Source organism: Paroedura picta, chromosome 17, assembly GCF_049243985.1.
Source record: "Paroedura picta isolate Pp20150507F chromosome 17, Ppicta_v3.0, whole genome shotgun sequence".
NCBI classification, from domain to species: Eukaryota; Metazoa; Chordata; class Lepidosauria; order Squamata; family Gekkonidae; genus Paroedura; species Paroedura picta.
In genome coordinates this window covers 17,976,450-17,992,122 of record NC_135385.1, presented here as the reverse complement: position 1 = coordinate 17,992,122, position 15,673 = coordinate 17,976,450, and the positions used below count along the sequence as shown (strand labels likewise).

General features: G+C 47.3%; 1 protein-coding gene across 4 annotated transcripts in view; it reads right to left on the bottom strand.

The window, feature by feature from the left end:
• SNX29 (sorting nexin 29) overlaps positions 1–15,673 on the bottom strand; it is a 154,446-nt gene that overhangs the window by 43,857 nt on the left and 94,916 nt on the right. The gene's annotated exons all lie outside the window — the stretch shown is intronic.

Sequence of the window (15,673 nt, the reverse complement as noted above, 5' to 3'; positions counted from 1 at the left end):
TCTACTAGACTCTGAGGCTTGGAGAAAGATGGAAAATATTTTATGGTCCTTGCAGCTCCTATAAACAAAAAAAAACCCCTCAAAACAGACTTTGCCTGCTTGGTTGGTTAGGTTTCTGCTAGCTTGGCTGTATGTACGACGCAGGGATGCGGCCAAATTTCATGTCCGCCGTGATCGGATTTGTAACCAAGTTTCCTTCGTGATTTCTTCCGATCCTGGGTTAAACTGCGGCTGTTCCCGCTCCACATTAATTAAAAAAATCAACAGACCTGTTGCCATTTAAAAAGGGGCCTATTTTTATATCGGTGGCATTGAAATGGTATATAAAAACAGCACACGGCGTATCAATGCAATGAAGAGACAACAGAACGGGAAGAAAGAACTGAAGAATATGGCTGGGAGGGAAATGCTGTCTTTGACCATGCGGTCGAGAGGGGGAAAAAAAACTTATTTGTGTATCTCATTTAAGGAAATGTCATGCTTTGGAGCAGAGATACTGGGGCATAAAATACAACATTGTGAGGTTCCTTTTCTCTCTTTCCTGGTCTTTTCTAGCCCTTTACGGCGAAAGAAAGTCATGCCGGCATGATAGCATGCAGGCAATTTCTGGTATTTATTTATTTATAATTATTATATATAAATAATATTAATATTTATATATTATAATATATGAGATTATTATTTATATATAATATTGTTTACATATTATTATTATATAATATTATTATGTATTATTATGTATTATTATATAATATTATTATTTATATATTATTATTATTATTATTATTATTATTTATATGTACCGCCACTCCCACCATAGTTGGCTCGTGGCGGTTCACAATCAATAAAAACAGACAAAGACGTCAGTACACTAAAAACACCTTAAAACATAGAATTAAACTCCCCCACGGCACCATAGGTACCGAAATCCACGAGCCCGGAAAATTCAAGATGGCGGAATAACGGTTCACTCCCCTGGCATCCCTACGCCATGGTGTCACCAATGGGTAGATATAACCTGGGGGAGATCATACGATGGAACCAAATTCGGTCTGGAAGAGTGGAATCCAGGGGGAGGGGGGTGACCGGATGTTATAGCCCCGGGACCCTGCACCCAGCCCTCACCACTTCCATCACCAGGGGAAAGAACGACTATTGCACTAGAGAATTAATCTTCCTCTCATGGGAATTGTAGTCCACGGACCTCTGGAGGGCCGCAGTTTGACTACGCCTGGTATAAAATACTGCAAAAACTCTATCCCTTCTTGCCTCTGTTTAGTTCCGTGCATCTTTGATGCAGTTACTCCTCCTGCTGGCCGAGGCCTGAAAAAGCGGCCAGAGTGGCTTGATTAGGGGGTAGGGGCCTTTAGCCTACGGCTCCGGTGCCCAATGGGGCTCAGATGGCTCTTTCAAAATGAAAGTCGCCTTTTCAAGGTCTACCGGAGGAGCAGATGGGGTGCTGGAATAGCTGGTCTGTGATGGGAACAGCGGGCAAAGGTTTTTACGGGACGAAAGAGCTTCTTAGAGACTCTTTGTGGGAAAGGAAATGATAGAGGGGAACAGATGGCAGCAATTCGGCTATGAAGCATGTCCAGAATTATGTTAGGGCTCAAAAGCAATCATACAGGGTGTTTCTCTCTATATATATTGACTGCTTCTTGTAGGACTTCACATGTGCTGCTTCCTACCCAAAAACCCACAATGACCGGTGTTTGAGCTGCAGAAGCTTTACAGATTAGAATCATAGAATCCTAGAGTTGGAAGGGGCCACACAGGCCATAGAATCCTAGAATCATAGAGTTGGAAGGGGCCATACAGGCCATCTAGTCCAACCCCCTGCTCAACGCAGGATCATAGAATCATAGAGTTGGAAGGGGCCATACAGGCCATCTAGTCCAACCCCCTGCTCAACGCAGGATCAGCCCAAATTATTGATCGACATGCAACATGTCGGTAATGTTAAGTTGTGCAAGTCAGTCTTATTTGTTGATCTCTTGTCCTGAATTTTGACACAGCTTAATTCTAAAAGGCTGCTGAGTCTGGGGTTAAAAGCAGTATTTTAAAAGTCTTCTAAAATGGGACCAGAAAAGGTCTGGGAAATCTTCAGAAAGATTCGTCGGGGAATGTGGCACGAGACCTCTAAAAATTGTCAAACAAGCTTTGCGGAATCTGAAAGCCCCTTTCAAGAGAACTGCAATTACACATAATGGGGTTTCCTGATTGCTGTTATTAACTATAACTGAGATCTGCTTGTTTCCTAGCTTGTTGTTGTTGTTTGGGGAGCTTATAGTAAGGGTGTTGTTCATGATGGGGATGCTAGGTATGCTTCAAGATGTTTTAGAAGTTTTATATGTTGTGAACAGCCGCGAGCCAGCTTGCTGGGAGTGGCGGCATACAAGACTAATAAATAAACGAATAAACAAGAGTTGGTGCTTATATGCCGCTTTTCTCTACCCAAACAAGGCTCAAAGCAGCTTACATTCGCCTTCCCTTTCCTCTCCCCACAACAGACACCCTGTGGGGTGGGTGAGGCTGAGAGAGCCCTGATATCATTTCTCGGTCCGAATAGTTTTATCAGTGCCATGGTGAGCCCAAAGCCACCCAGCTGCCTGCATGTGGGGGAGCGCAGAATCGAACCCGGCATGCCAGATTAGAAATCCACACTCCTACCACTACACCAAACTGTATTTAACATTTATTTAACATTTATTGGACGATATCACCATATAGGGTCATGTCGACCGGCCCTTCCTCCCAAAACGGCCAATGATGACCCTGGAGGGGGTGGGAAGGGGAGGGGCCCTGGGTGGGCGTGTCCACAGCTCTGCTTCCCAACCGTATTCTGCACGATCACGTCACTTCTGAGGTATCTCAAAGCCTGAAGAATATTTCAGGGGGCACTCAAAAGTAAAAAAAAAAAGTTGAGAACGGCTGACTTATTCCATGTTTTATCCTGCCATTCTACTCAAAAGATAGTAAATACATTATGTTGAGAGGCACGGGCTGGCCCAAGGTCACCTAGTGAGCTTTGTGGATGAACGTGGACTTGAGCCTAGTTTCCGTAATCTTAAACCAGCACTGTGTATCCCCTACACCAGGGATAGTCAACCTGTGGTCCTCCAGATGTCCATGGGCTACAATTCCCATGAGCCCCTGCCAGCATTTGCTGGCAGGGGCTCATGGGAATTGTAGTCCATGGACATCTGGAGGACCACAGGTTGACTACCCCTGCCCTACACTAGCCCCTTAAGACAGCTCACCAGGTAGTGAGGTTGACTCCAAACCCTGGACTACAAAATTCCATTTTGGTTCAAATCCCGAAGATACAATGGCTAAAACGGGGAATTAAAAAAAAGTCTCTTCTCTGCCCATGGTGGCTCTCAGGTGCTCTCTATAATAGCTCGCTGCCTCCCCAAGGATTGCTTGCTCCGGTAGTTAATTTGTCTCACAGGCCCTGTAATGAAATGATGGCTCTCAGCAAGGAATGTCCACAATATATAAACAGAAACGGGATTTCCAGGTAGAGAAAGTACTTTTACATGGAAACAGCTATGAGCAGCTGAATTACCATTTTAGCTGCTGGCAGCCAGATCTGCTTCCATGGAAACAAATGTTAGATGGTTTTTTTAAAAAGTTAAAAGCTCGGAAATCTATACATTCCTCTTTTTCCCCCTCTTAAAAAACTAGCCCGGGTTTTACCTATTTTCTAGAGCAGCCAGCGCAATGGACAGGTGGGTTATTGGAGGACCCATGTAAATGGACAGGTGGGTTATTGGAGGAACGGCTAAAAAATTAAATTTGGAGAAGGGGCAAGGGAAAAGAGGAAGTAAACATGATGCATTTCCTCATGGTGTTTTCTTTTCTCTCACTGACAGCACCCACGAGTTGAGCTCTGAGGCATGATCTTGCAGAGAGCCAGTTTGGGAGTTTGGTCGGAATGCCAAAACTGCATTGGTCGGAATGCCAAACTCCTTCCCCATCCCTCTAGTAGTGGGGTTTTCCACCATGTTGGGATTTTTTATGTCCTTTAATTGGGGGTTTAATGGGGATTTTATAACCCGCCACGAGCCAGTCTCAGAAGTGGCAGGGAATAAATCAGAAGGAAGGAAAGAAGGAAGGAAGGAAGGGATCAAAGAGAAGGAAGGAAGGAAGGAAGGAAGGAAGGAAGGAAGGAAGGAAGGAAGGAAGGAAGGAAGGAAGGAAGGAAGGAAGGAAGGAAGGAAGGAAGGAAGGAAGGAAGGAAGGAAGGAAGGAAGGAAGGAAAAAGGGAGAGATCGAAAAGAAGGAAGGAAGGAAGGAAGGAAGGAAGGAAGGAAGGAAGGAAGAAGGGAGAAATCAAAGAGAAGGAAGGAAGGAAGGAAGGAAGGAAGGAAGGAAGGAAGGAAGGAAGGAAGGAAGGAAGGAAGGAAGGAAGGAAGGAAGGAAGGAAGGAAGGAAGGAAGGAAAAAGGGAGAGATCGAAAGGAAGGAAGGAAGGAAGGAAGGAAGGAAGGAAGGAAGGAAGGAAGAACTTTAATGCAACTTTGGAAGGTTCCTCTGTGCAAATTTGTAAGAAAGGCAACCACCTGCTCACGTATTCTCTGGGACCCGAAGACAAAATTCCCAAGGAAGCAGTTTCAAAAGGATGAGGCAGACTCTGCTTGCAGCACGTAGCCGGAGACCTCTCTTCCTCTTATGCTTGCAAGAGGTCGGCAGGCAGAAAACAGAGAGTATGCCCACCTCAGCTAGCTACTTAATTTTTAAACAGTCCGTGCCAATCGCTTTCAGGTTACAAGGAGCAGACGGAGCCCCTGATGAGACAGAAGCACTGCAAGGCGATCGTGCAAAGAGGCACAGCTCAGAAGAGGCCTTTGGGAAGCCGCCGTGCGCCCTCCTCACACTCCAAGGGCAAGAAAGGAAGATACATCTGACACCTTAGTGCTTGCCATGCATCTCTGCTGCCTATCTGGAAGTCTTCAGTCTCCTACGGACTCCGCGGCTGACATCTCCAGAACGCCGCTGTCACTCGGCATTAAAAAGCTGGATGATGCTTGGCCAAGTGACTCTCAAGCTGCTCGAATGGCCCAACCGTCCTGCCAACCAGACAGCCGACACAGGCCAACTCTTGTCCCCCTTACATCCCGCCTATAAAGAGTGCACGTGTGCTTCTACCTGCATAGTTCAAAGCTGGTCTAGCGGATACACAGGGTAGGATGCTTCATGTGACATGCTAAGCGGCCGTTTCAAATCTCTGATCACTGTCAGAGGGTGTAAGTTTATACCAGCAACAGAACCTCAGTCAGAACAGCTTTATCAGTGCTGTGTTGAGCCCAAGGTCACCCAGCTGGCTGCATGTGGGGGAGCGGGGAATCGAACCCGGCATGCCAGATTAGAAGTCCGCACTCCTAACCGCTACACCAAACTGGACGAGGGGTGGTTTCATATGCATATCGAGAAGGGAATGGTATCCTAACTTCATCTGCACAAACAGAATGCGTTTCCTTTTCTCCTCCGTCATCACGAGAGCCGACTTGGCTACGGGCGGAATTCGGCGCCCTCCCAACAGAACGATAACTTTTCAAATTACTGCAGAGCAAAATCTCTTTAATGTGTTTTCCAGAGTCACAGAAAGCTTCTTTAAAAAACGGGCCCTGCAATTGAATATCGGCGGAGTCCTTTTTCATTATTATTATTATTTTTTTTGCAAGTGATGCAACTGATTTTTATTCAAATTGAGAGTGGGAAAAGCTCTCTCTGTGCCACTTATCTACTTAGCAGCTCTCACCGTGCCTAGCCCTTCCCGAGGGGGAGGAGGATGTCGGAGGCTGAAGGCGGAGGAGCCGGGGATAAAGGTTAATCAATCTACGACGAGCAGCGGAGAATTGTGCAAATATCCCCATTGATATGTTCGGCGGTAGAGTGCGAGCACTCCTTAGATGGCTCGGCGGATGTGTAGAAGCATTGCTACTATATTTAAGCTAAGTAACCTATACTATGCACTAAAAGAGGGGTAGTCAAACTGCGGCCCTCCAGATGTCCATGGACCACAATTCCCAGAAGCCCCTGCCAGCGAATGCTGGTAGGGGCTTCTGGGAATTGTAGTCCATGGACATCTGGAAGGCCGCAGTTTAACTACCCCTGCACTAAAAGCATATTTCTAAGGCCTTTTGACAATAGAGATAATGCGAGCACTCAGGCTTGAAGGGCAATGAATGTGTATCAGCGGTGGCGGGGAAGGGACCTTTGGGTTCATCTGTCTCCTTCCCCTTGCTGTGGGATAATCTAGCAAAATCCTTCTGAAGCAAGCCGCAGACTGTGGACCGCCAATGACCACCAACGAGGATTAAATTGATACCGAGGTCACCAAACAAACGGCCAAATGCCGTGCCACAGCGTGCAAAGGACGACAAAGCGGTGGTTCGGGTCGACCTCAACCAAATGCCTGGCAGAAGAGCTCGCTTTTACAGGCCCTGCGGAACTGTCTGAGTTCCGTCAGGGCCCTGATCTCCTCCGGGGGCTCGTTCCCCCAAGTGGGGGCCAGGATGGAGAAAGCTCTGGCCCTGGTTGAGGCCAAGCGGGCTTCCTTGGGGCCAGGGACCACCAGGAGGTTAGAGGTGGTACACTGGGCCCAGACCGCCCATGACCTTAAAGGTGATAACCAAAACCTTCAGCCTGATCCGGAATTCAGCCTGAGCAGCTGCTGGAAGATGGGCTGCATGTGGGATCTCTGAGCTGTGAAGACCCTGGCAGCTGCATTCTGGACCAGTTGCAGTTTCCGGATCAAGGATAAGGGCAGGCCAGCGTAGAGCGAGTTGCAGTGTAGAGACATCGTAATCCTTCCTTTGTGTGTTTTCTAGGGTTTTAGTTTCTGAATTTCTCATAGATTTCTAATTAAAACCTTCCCCGTAAATAAACGCCTAGCTCTCGTAGGGACAGATATATAGCTGGAGAGCCTGCCTCCTACTTTGTTTTCAAGCTCATTTCCCCAAACTAAGTGGGGACTGCCCATTTTAGGCAACGTCACAGCACAGATGCACAAAACCGATGCACGCAGCAAGGTAAGTTAGATCGGACACCGGACTGGCAAAATCACCTCTTAAAAATGTCCCGCCAGCTTCGGCATGGTGTGGCACTGATCTCTCAACAAGGCCAAAAGTGACTTAATCGGAAGGACCACTCGGGTGCATCTTTACAGCAACTCTTTGCAAATTGAAGTTTTTCAATTCTCCTCCACTATATGAGAATTAGGCGCATTGTGTGACCTGTATTCTTTTCCTGCAAAGGCAACAAATTGCAGCTTGGCTGGGACTCTGTGGGAAATAGAAATTAATAACGGCGCTGATCGTTTTTAAAATGCCTGTGCTGCTCTTAAGACGGCCTGGAATTTCCCCACTATGAATATATTTAATGGACTCGGAGGGGCCACAAAAACCCAAATGCCAGGCCTATTAAAAACAGAAACAGGGACGGAAAGGCTGCAAAAGCTCCCGGCTCCTAGCTGATGGATTAAGAACGCTTTACTGAGTTATGGTCTTTGAACGTTTTACTGGTGGCAGAGTGGAGATAACAGCGGGCTGTTTTCAATGCCCAAAATGGACGGACGCCAGGCTTTCCCTAGAAAAGCTAAAAGGAAAGAAAGAAGCCAACTAGGTCCCTTTTGGCCAAACTGCGCAGCAAAATGACTCTTTGCTGGAGTTCAGCCACGCACCCTTTTCTCGCTTGCTTCAGGAAGGCAACGCCAAGCTCTTTCCTAGGAGGTGTCGCCAGCATATTTGGACGGACGCATCAAGATTCAACGCTGCAGATCCCACATCTAGAATCCCAAGAGCAGTTTCTAAATGAGCATTAAGGCAATTTAAGTAGAAGAAAGAAAAGTGCAGAAAAGGACAATCGACACGATCAAAGGGTCGGAAGCGCCTTTTCCAGTGGTCCTCGAGCGTTTGGATACTGAAAGAGAGAGATTGAGAGTGGTGAGCACCACCTCAAAATGGCTGCCCCCAGCAGTGGAGCCAGATGCCATGATGGGAAGGGTTGTGGGGAGGGGAAGGCAACTAGCAACAAGTCTCTTTTGATGACTTCCTTCCACAACTGGGAAAGCGGCTGCCATTAATCACTAACCTTAACATTTTTATTCCCCCAATGTTTCTGTGAAGGACAACTGAACCCAAAGGACTGATGTAGTTAACCAGTCCTTTGTCTTGTGACTGGGCAAAACCCTTTCCTTTGAACAAACACAGCCAATAAAAAGCCCTGCCTTTACAACGACCCCATCCACTTCATGACAGGCGTCCAGCGTGATTTGCACATGAAAGCTTACCCCTTGGATTACCCCTGACTTTGTGGATCTTTAAGGCGCCCCTGGCCTCAAACTTTGTTTTTTCCCCTGATATGATTCATGTGAAGCTAGCAATGCTTATCTTTTGCTTGGTCTGAATTGTCATCAGTTTGCTTTTGGGGGAAAATGCCTGAGTGTCATGTGAGGCCGCGTGGATTTGAGGGAGGAATTAAATGCCTTCCCATTAAACTGAAAAGGGGGTTACTGTCTTAAGCTGCCAGTCCCCATGAAGGAGAGAGTCAATTAGTAGTAAATTAGTAAACAGCATCACGACAGATATGCAGAGTGATAATGAAGATCGGATAGTTCCTTGCTAGAATAACAAACCCAGTCCTTTGGGTTCAATTGTCGTTCACAAAAAAACACTTGTCACTTGTGGCCATGCTTCCATGCTTGGGTGGAGACAGATGGGACTAGCAACGAGTCTCTTTGAATGACTTCCTTCCACAACTGGGAAAGCATCTGCCATTAATCACTAACCTTAACATTTTTATTCCCCCAGTGTTTCGGTGAACGACAACCGAAGGGCTGGTTTTGTTATCCGAGCGAGGAACTCTCCGATCTTCATTATCATGCTGCATATTTGTCACGACGCTCTTTACTAATTTACTCCCTCCTTATATCTGTACTCTTATGACTCTTGTTCCATTGTCTGAGCAAGTGTGCCTGCACACGAATGCTCACGCCTGGAATAGAACTTTATAAAACACACACACACTTATCTGCCGGCTGAGAGCAACACTTTGTGCATCTGACAAAACCATCCTGAAGTTTAATAAGCTTTTGTGGGTCGGAGTCAAGCCACAGCAGAAAGAACCTTCAAGGTGACACAAGACTCCCTGACACTTTAATAGGATCAGCCTGAACCACTGAGGATGGGCTGGACCATATCTTCTCTCTACAGTTTGACCGGCGCCACTCTCCTGCCGGTTGAACCACACTATCCCGGAACGCTCTGCTAATAAACCATCGATTCATGGCGGAGGAGGCCTTTGAGGTCTTCCCCGCGACCAAAATTGATCTCGAGAGGCCTGCTGTTCCGCGGCATCCATCAAGGCAGGCGGTGTTTGTGTGTGCATGAAAATATCAATTTAGGAACTTGAGCTCATTCTGAGCAACCGACTGCTCTGCGAAACTCTTTGCTCATTTAGAGCTCCTTCAATTAAATTCCCTCATTACAGCACTCTCGTCCTCAAGGGCAACTCAAACTGATAGTGACATTTCAAGAGGCTTATGGAGAAAGAAGGACGGCTGCTCAAGAGGAGCTTCTGAACCGTTTCCAAAAATGGATTACATAATTACCCAATTGCTAGAATTTGTTTGCACATCCCAAATGCTAATTGTGACAAGCCTTGGAAACCAAGACTTGGAGTCAACGAGCCGTCCTAGATAAGCCCAGTGAGATTTCGGGCTTTTTGGGGAGGAGGGGGTTAAGCTACAGAGTCACACATAATGAAACAGACAGCGGTTTTCTATTTTAGAAAGGCATTTAAGTGGATGTACGTGATTTGGGTCCTGCCTTGTGGCCCAGGCCCTCCAGAGTGGCTAGCGTTGAGCAAAGCATTGTGAAAACACAACATCGAGCAATAAATCATAAAACAATTAAAACATAAATTAAAATGCATACATTAAGGGTACAGCGAGACGTCGGGGCCACTAAAGGAATGACAAATGCTGGTAGAAGGCAGCGACAGAAGGGGGCCGATGCATGCGCCTAGGGGAAAAGGCCCATGATTTTGGCACCATGACCAAGAAGGCCCTCTTCTCATGTTGACATCTGCCTAATCTCAGAAGGCAGGACAGTCCTCAGAGCATGTCTGTAGTAGTCAGGCAGATTCCTTCCGCAATTTGGTGGATCCTGCTCTACAGGACTTGTACGGAGCACCAACACATAGTACATCACAATGAGAGTTGTCTTATCTTCTTCTTGGAGTAGGAGACACCAATATCAGACCCGACTAGCTCTTAGTGCCACTTGGACAAGAGTTGTGTTCCCAACCTCTGGACTCACTTGAGACCCAGCCAGCATCTCAGCCTGCACACACAAGCCACCAGGGTGGTGCAGGGATGAAGGCACCTGGATCCCCCCCACCCCCCAGCTCTTCAGCTCAACCAAATTCAGCTCAAGCACTTTGGTGTCAGCTGTCAGCTCAATTATAACCTCAAATAATTGGGAGTTTGCTTAGCCTTCCTATTTGTGGTAGGTGGGAAACACTGGTTAAGTCTGACTCTTCCTCCTGCGGCTGTGTCTTCCTAGCATGAGATGTTCTAACATTGCTTGCCATTGCCTGCCTCTGGGTAGTAGCGACCCTGGACTTCCTTGGCGGTCTCCCATCCCAGTGTTGGCCAGGACCAGCTCTGCTTAGCTTCCGGAAGAAAATGACAGCTTCAGAAGGGGTTCTGGATGGAGTCATATTCCTGCTGAGTCCCTTCCCCTCCTCAGACTCTGCCCTTCTCCGGCTCCACCCCAAATCTCTTAAGGTTGGCAACCCTTCCCCAAAAGCCTCCATCTTGGGGAGGCTAGAAAAGCCTTCTCCAGCTTGCTCCTGGCCATGGGATTTTCCTTTTTCCCCTCCAGGCTGTTTCACGAGGCCACTGCTCGACAACAACAACAAAAAAGCAGCGTCGGCAATATTTGTGTGCTTTGCATTGGCAGTAGACCTAACCCCAGGAAAGCTGGGGAGTGTGTGGGGGAGCTGGGGAGGCATTAGGGAGGTGGCCTGGGAGCCAAGGAGGTGACGTCAGGAACCAAGCTGTTTAGACCCAACAAACTCACATCACTCTTCTTGGGCTTCCTGGTGAAGCTTTAAGTAACAGTCTTTAGTGTGAAGTTAGCCTTCAAATTCCATAACATGCGTATGCTTGTGGACAGGAAACTCTGACAGAGACACAGTGATAGGGGATGGCCAAGCATATATACCTGGGCCGTGGGAATTGGGTGAGAAGCGGGCATTCACACAGGGAAATAGAGCGTTCCATGATATGGATAAGTGTTAACACAGTTCACACATCTGTTGTTTGGCCTAGCCGGGGAAGGCAGCCTTGAAACGAGATAGCGAGGAGTAACGAAGGAAGGGTGAGCCATTGACATGCAGGCAGAGGCCAAGGGGAGGGGTGACGCCTCTGAGCTCAGCCGAGGTGCCAAAGCCCTGCGGGGGTTCCGGGACTGGTGGGAAGCAATGAGATTGTAAAAGTCGGGGCAGGGACCAGGGGTTCGTGACAGGTGACAGCTCAAAAAACTTTAGGAACCACTGGTTAATAAGTCAATAAAGGGCTCTGAGCAGACAGGAGAAGCCCTGTATATAAATATTAATAATGTGACTATGACCAAGTTTGTAATCCTCAGGGTAAACTGGCAGGGAAAGTCACCATGAAGATGCTGAGCTTAAATTCAAATAAGGATGTTCAGGCTTAGAGTCGAGGCTTTAGCTCTGTTGGAAAACAATACCCAACTTTTTAAAAAAGTAAAATGCTAACAGCAGCTTTCTGGATTTTTTTTTTCTCTTCCAGTCACTCTCCTGTGAGACTATTTCTAACCGCGACTTTTTCTTCCCCCAAAATAACAGATGCCTTCCAGGTCTGTTGTATTTCTCAAACTAAATTTGACGTCTTCTGCGCAATAAGGCAGTGATGCCAATTCCATCTTCTGTTCTTTGATCCCAGCCAGTGTTAAAAATTATTCCTGGCTGGAGTTTGTTCAACAATTCTAATTTGAGAAAAATAGTCTCCTAACAACCCCCTCACCCTTCAAGTAATTGCCCATAAATTTTGCTAGAAGCCATGAAGAAGGAGAAGGAGAAGGAGAAGGAGAAGGAGAAGGAGAAGGAGAAGAAGAAGAAGAAGAAGAAGAAGAAGAAGAAGAAGAAGGTCTAGTTTACCTAGTTACTTAGGACAAGGGAAATATTAAGGTAACAGGGAGATCCTATCTTGGCTAATAATTTTATTTGTCTGTTTTGGAAGGTATTTATAATAATTAAACACCCTGTGTTCTAATAAGAAACAATTTAATCTATAATAGTGCTTCTATTCCCCTTTGGTTATATGTGCTCAGTTATGCTATAAACTTAAGAGCTCCCCCAAAATTTCAGGAATATGTTTAATAACTTTTATGGCCCTTGGATTAACTTCTTCTAATTAACCCTAAAGGAAAAACTTTATTCTGCACGCATTGCATTTATACTCAGGAATGTTAACTGCAGAAATCAGTAATACTCAAAAGACTGAACCAATGGGAAAGTTGCCGAGTCCACAGATCCCCCAACTGTGACTCTCACAGGCAAGACCTGATGATGGCTCAAAGAAACAGAAATAATGGTAGTACCAGTGTGGGGTACAGTCATGTAGACTAGTACAAAGGAAACCCAGGTTTTAACCCCTACTTGGTCTGGAAGCCCACTGGATGACCTTAAGCCTCTAAGTCAAGGTCATAAGGCAAATTATTTTGCAGAGCATAGACCAAACATGTGTAACCAAGACCTGGACGAGGGGTGCAAATCTGTCACTTTGAAAGAACTAGCCCCACCAGGTTACTCGGTCCTCCATCAATCTTGGTCCACGTGTTAAGGAGCTGGCTGTGCTGACCCAGGAGTCTTTCTCTTCCACTCCACTCCTCAGTCATTGAATGTGGGGGACATCATGAGAGAGCCGCATTCCGAACCATCTAAAGCATCCAAACCAACTTCAAGGGTAGCTCTGTGTAGAGCAAATTACAGCAGTGGCTAGGCAACATTTGAAATCTGGGCCTCCATAAATATGAGGCATCCCGCGGATTCTTGACAGTTCACCATCTTATTAGGTGGATTCTGCTTAAGCCATTCCACCATAGCCTCCAGACAGCTGGCCAAAGTACCTGGGGGTGTGGATGGATGGCCGCCCATCAATAGATGTAGCTGGATATTGTCAGCATACTGATGATGCCCAAGTTCAAAGCTCCAGATAAGTTGGGCAGAGGGGTGTATGTAGATGTTAAGTAACATCAGAGAGAGAACAGCTCTTTGCGGAACCCAACACATTTGGGCATGCTTCAGCATCACACTCTGCCCCTGATCTTGAAGGAAAGACTGCGGCCATTGGAGGGCTGTACCTTCAACCCCCATGTTGGCTAGGTATTGAGCTAGCAGCCCATGACCAACCATGTCAAATGCTGCTGTCAGGTCTAACAATACTAGCAGTGCTGATCTGCCTGGATCCAGCTGCTTCCAGAGATTGTCAACGAGGGCGACCAATGCTGGACTGGAATCAAGATCCAGAGGGACGCTTCCTCCAGGAAATGACAGGTTTCATTGATCACAGGTAGTAAAAGCATCAGGCAAAAGCCCAATCCACATGGTGTATGGAGGCAGTTGAACAAAATCTCCTAAAAATGTTGAATGTGGGCAGTTAAGTTTCCTGGGGACTATGGCTAATGTTGACATTTGCTCCTGGTATCTTCGATTCCCTCCCCTCTGGCCAAAATGGCCCAGTGAGGATCAAACTGCAGCAGTCCCTCCGGCGACTAAAGCCTGCCTGTTACCGACCCTTGCCTGACCAAGAAGAGAGGAGAGTTTCTGACAATCTTTCCCCCATTGCTGTCATCAGACACAGAGATTCCTTTACAGGTTAAGGAAATCTTTGCTAGTGAATTTCAAGAACCACCTGCAACCATAACAGAGCAACTGCAATATCAGGAATGCTCCCTTTCGAGAGAAGGGGGGGGGGGAGGAAGAATGCCCGTTGCTTGTTACCAAGGAAACCAGATCACTGCAGTAAAGCCCGAAAACTTCAAGCAGTTCCATGTTCTACTTTGGAAAGAATCCTCTTTTCAACCTGTTTCTAGGCGGCCGGAACATTAAAATTCTGATAGAACGGGCAGGCGGCAGGAACAAGCGAGTGATGCATTTCTTTGGAACCCCCCGACCCGCAAAACAAATTACCCAAAACATCTCCCCCCCACCCTCCAGCGTTCATAATTGACACTGTCATGCTTGCAAAATAAAAACCCGGAATAATTTGACGGCGTGGGGAGGGGGCAAACAGTGACCTCAGCCTGGCCGTAGGGTGTTTGTCCAGACAGGGTCTAAAGATGGGGAGTCAATATGATGGAAACAGAGAAGCCAGGAAATAGGAGACAGATAAAGGTAAAGGTAAAGGTACCCCCTGTGCAAGCACCGGGTCATGTCTGACTCTTGGGGTGACGCCCTCTAGAGTTTTCATGGCAGACTCAATACGGGGTGGTTTGCCAGTGCCTTTCCCAGTCATTATCGTTTACCCCCCAGCAAGCAAGCTGGGTACTCATTTTACCGACCTTGGAAGGATGGAAGGCTGAGTCGACCTTGAGCCGGCTGCTGGGATTGAACTCCCAGCCTCATGGGCAAAGCTTTCAGACGGCTGCCTTACCACTCTGCGCCACAAGAGGCTCTAGGAGACAGATAAGAGTTCCCCAAAAGCGAAGGCCAAGGATCCCTTGAGAAGGGAAATCTGCTGTTGTAACTTCCTGGGAGAGCATGCGAGTGGCCGGCCTGTCCCATTATTGATCTCAAGTGTTGTCTGCCTACACAAATGGACCAGCCAGGACACAAAAGGTCCCTTGAGGCACACAAAGCCTCTGTCATTTTTTCCCCATTGGACTGCAGCCCATCATGTTGTTCCAGCCGGGGAGGGGGGGAGCAGGGGTACATGTTGGTGGAGGTGGACACGCTCCGAAGTGAGTCACAACCGACGTCGTTTCAGGCAGCTGCTTCCGTATTTGGTTTCCGGCCACGGGCACTGGCGGACGTTCGGAAGGCAATCAAAGCACACCGACGGCCGTCCCGGGAGAAACCGCAAGGGAGGGGGGGGAAATCCCTCTCCCGTCTTCTGATGTTTAAGCTGAAATGAGGCCAGAGAAACTTCAGCCTCGCCTGGGGAGAGGAGGGGAGAGGAAGCGGGCCACATCAGATTCACCTCCTCTGACCCCAATTTCCTACATCACATACCAAGGTCGCCATTCTGCCTTCTTTCCTTTGGAAGCCAGTAATTAAAGTTGCTTCTTCAAATCCTAATTAATACATTTTAAGTAACATTTATATTACAAAAGTCGAGTGACCCCCCCCCCCCAATAGTTTAAAGAATCTCAGAGTGTTTGAAGAATAAAAAGAGCTGGCTTTTTACCCTGCTTTTCATAACCAGTGGAGCATCAGCCGACAGGGCTTTCTCCCGCCAGGCAGCTTTTAAACACGCCGCCTGGACGGACCGAGCCTTGGTGGTTCATTTTTGGGAAACCGTGCCGGTTCTGGGTTGCGCTCTTTGGAGTGGGTCATTTTCACCCCGCAGTTTGAGCGCTTCTTAAAGATGGCCCTGGGACCACGGACAAACAGGCCTTGAAGAAATCTATCTCAGGCCG